Raw genomic sequence first — 4,038 nt, forward strand, 5'->3', positions numbered from 1 at the left:
GTCTGAAGGACCAAACCTGCATGCAAGCGGAAGATGCCGCTCTGTTTACTACCTGTAAGGTTCACTTATGAGATTAGCGGCCAGGCGCCCGGGCTGCGCGTGAGAACCCGCCACTCTGTCTGACGACGTAGCACTGCCAACACTGCAGAGCAGTCGAGGCCAATTCTTCACGGTGCGCAAGGAAGACGGATTATCTGGCCCACCGCATACCACAAGGATCATCCCCCATTGAGAAAGCAGACAGCGCCACCGGATTCCGGGAACATCTGCTAGACGCGCGGAGGTGGAGGGATTATCGGTGTCGGGACGAGCGCCGCACGAGTCTCCATTGTTACCACGTCCCGGTCAGCATGGCGCACAGTCGCGTATTTCGCTCTCATTCCTCGGGGTGGTACGTGCCTGCTGGCCCGTGAGCGGTCCGTTGACCCAGAGATAGCGGCGCCTCATTGAATATTCCGTGGCGTGCTGAATGACAGCTGTCTACGTGAATTTGGGCACTCCCTTGCGCGTGTACGAATGCTACAGGGGCGTTCCCGAGAGAGGGTGATCTCGAGGTTTTATAAGGCCGAACTTGGCCGTTGGAAATCGTTCTCGTCTGAGCGCCGAGCTGGGTAGTTCCCGGCGGGACAAGGAGTCTCGACCGTTAAAGCTAGGTTGCTATTTGTGAGCTTCCTAGTCGAGGTTAAGATCGCGTCGGTGGTTAAGGGTACAGCGCCTTACCGGGCACCTAGACGGATCTTGCGGCGAGACAGGGTCTCGGCCGTTGTTTCTTGAACGGTTTGTGTACGCTCTGAGAATAGGAGAGTTAGACGAAGTCGAGGAGCTCGAGTGAAACTCTTCGTTTCATTTAATCAACCCTAATGCCTTGAGTTTGTCAGTTCGACCGCCGTCTCCAAGAACTTCAACACCATCGCCCTGCCAGCCTCCTGCCAAATCAACCGGAACCCGGGCGATTGGGTTCCTGATCGACACCGGACTTCGGGGAAACGATCTTTACTGGCGCAGTCGGCAGGATTTGGCAGAAGAAACCACCAGGCCACAACCAGGGGCAGCAAGCAGACGCAAGCCCGACTTCATCGGCGGCAGCCGAGCTCCGCGCGGAGTGGAGCGGCAGGGCCAACCAGCGCACGGGGCCAACGACGCGGCAGCCGACCGCGGTAGGTGCGGGTGTGTGGGATTTCTTGCTCTTCGTGCTGCAAACCTTCGAGCAGGCCAAGGGAAGAGGCCCCGCTGTTGGTGGTAGAGATCAAGTACCTCCGCGCAATACCAACAGTGGCAAGCGAATGTGGACATGTAGCGTCTGTAAGGGAGAGGGTCAACATTTCCGGCTGTGCCCGAAAATCGCTGAGAAGTCACGAAACCCAGGGCGCAGCGCGCACGTGCAGAGAGTGATAGTAGAGGACGCAAGTGCAGTGCAGGCTCAGGATGCCGGCCTGACAAGCGGGGGGCAGCGAATTCTCGTGGCCGAGGTAGAGGCGCTCGGAAGCATTGATGAGCTGAGAAAATCTAGACTACATCACGTGGAACTCGACTGTGCAGGCAAAACAGTTACCGCGACGGTCGACACGGGAAGTGAGGTTATGGTGGTACGAGAAAGTCTAGTCCCACAGGACGCTATGCAGTCATCGGGCACCATCAGGCTAGTTCCAGCATTTGGCGAGTCGGTTAACGCGAGAGTGGTCAGCCTGCCTGTGAGTTTGAGGCAGGCGGTGTCGGTGGTCGGCAGCCCCAAGGTGCAGCTAATTTGTGCTGTCACCAACAATCTCGCCGAAGGACTAGACTGTTTGCGTTCGAAAGAGGATTGGGAGCTGCTGACGAAATGTCACCCCAACCGGGAGGCGAACAGCACGGCTGAAATTTTGGTCTCCTCAAGTGGGGACCGCGAGGTCGGCACCGGGGCGAGCTCGGAAGCGGCGGCTGCCGTGTGTGAGATTACGGGAGAGACGGCACCCGAAGCTCCGGCCGAGGAGATTGATGAGGCAGTCGAAGTTGAGGGCACACGGGCCAGGCTGCTGGCGTCTCAGCTGTCTGTTGGCAGCCTAAAGAAAGCTTGGGCCGACGCGAAAAGCGGAAAAGCCGGCATGTTTGTCTTTGACGGGTTGCTGTTTCATAGGGACACTATAGCCGGCGCGAGGGTACCGCAACTTGTGCTGCCCTCAGAGAAACGCGAGGAGGTACTCCTGCTGGCCCACGAGTCACTATGGGGAGGCCATTTAGGCCCCAAAAAGACGAAGGTAAGGATAAAATATACCTTTTTCTGGCGGCCTACAGACAGACGTATCCAATCACTGCCAAACATGTCATGGCTGCCAAATCCGGACAGATAGACGGCTCAGCGACCGGGTCCCTATTGTTCCCCTAACAAGGCCCGACCACCCCTTCTAGGTAGTAAACGTTGACATCATCGGCCCCCTGGACGTACCGTCGGGTCGGGGCCACAAGTATGCGCTTTGTCTGGTGGACCTCTGCACACGCTGGCCCGAAGTCGTGTGCTTGCGGTCACTTACGGCGAAAGCAACTTGCGAGGCCTTCCTGACAATATTCAGCAGGACTGGCATCCCTGAGTTAATATGCTCTGACCAGGGTACTAACTTCACGTCACAACTGACACAAAGCTTTTTCGAAAGGTTGGGCTGCGCGCCGCGCTTCTCGACACCGGAACACCCGGAGAGCAATGGCACGGTGGAGCGTTGGAATAGGGTACTTAAGAACATGCTGTTTCACGTCATCGAGAAGGATCCAAGGAACTGGGATAGGTTAGTGCCGTTCGTGTTGTCGGCCTACCGAGAGGGGCCGCACGACACAACCGGAGTCGCCCCGTTTCGCATGCTTTATGGCAGGAACCCCACAGGACCGCTGGCGATCCTCCAGCACAGTTGGACAGGGGAACTGCCCGTACCGGGCACATTAAAATAGGAGCCAGCGAAATACCTAAGGCAGCTGCGCGAGGAGCTAGAGGTAGCGGCGGAAGTGGCGGGGACCACGGCGAGCGCGCGCCAGGGCAGCTACGCGCAGGCGTACAATAGAACCGCGCGTAACAAAACGTTCAGCGTCGGCGAACAGGTCCTTTTGTTCGACACGGAGGGTGAACGTAAGACGGCCCCGAGATGGTTGGTCCCATTCACGGTTGTTGCACAGGAGAGGCAGCATTCATACCGTCTCGACATGGGGAAAAGAGAACTTCGGTGGTGCACGCAAACCGCCTGCGACCTTACTACTGTCGTGTCAGTCACGTGGGGGTAGTCTTTGATGAAGATAGCGAGTTTGGGGACGTAGAGTGTGCCCCACGCTTCATGCCGCCGCGTCGCAGTACCCTCCCCTTACCGATCGAGAAGTTGTCACATTTAAGTGAGCGAGAGACCTCTTATATTGCAAGCGTATTTGGAAAACACGCCGACATGTTCGATGGATCGCCAGGACTCGCGGCGCTGGGGCAACACCGAATCGAGCTGCAGGGAAGTTATGAGCCGAAGAGGGCTTTTCCTTAGCGCGTTCCGGAGCTGCTCATGAAAGAAGTCACCCACCAGGTAGACGAACTTTTGGAGTTGGGCCTCATCTACCTAGTTGAAAGTGAGCACGCCCACCCGGTCGTTTGCGTCGGAAAGAAAGACGGGTCATGGAGAATGTGCATCGACTACCGCAGGTTAAATGCGGGGACTCGCGCCGATGCCTTCCCTATGTGTCCACCGCAGGAGCTGATCCTGAAAGGGGGTCACTCGAAGTTTATCACAGTTATAGACTTGCGGAGGGGCTACTGGCAGGTGCCGGTAGCGCCGGAGAGCCAGAACCTAACCGCCTTCGTCACGCACGACGGGGAGTACGTGTGGCGCGTCATGCCGTTTGGTTTCAGAAATGCGGCAGCAAGATTTCAGAGGGTGATGAACACGTTGCTCGCCAAACACCATTCCTACGCCACAGCCTATCGGGATGACATTGCCGTCTTCTCCTCTTCATGGGAGGAACACCTTAGGCACGTGGACACTATTGTCGGCTTGTTGACGGACGCGAGGTTGAAGGCGAGCGTTCAGAAGTGCCAGG

The sequence above is a fragment of the Haemaphysalis longicornis genome, unplaced genomic scaffold, assembly GCF_048455015.1.
Source record: "Haemaphysalis longicornis isolate Haplotype H1 unplaced genomic scaffold, Haemaphysalis longicornis Haplotype H1 scaffold_8, whole genome shotgun sequence".
NCBI classification, from domain to species: Eukaryota; Metazoa; Arthropoda; class Arachnida; order Ixodida; family Ixodidae; genus Haemaphysalis; species Haemaphysalis longicornis.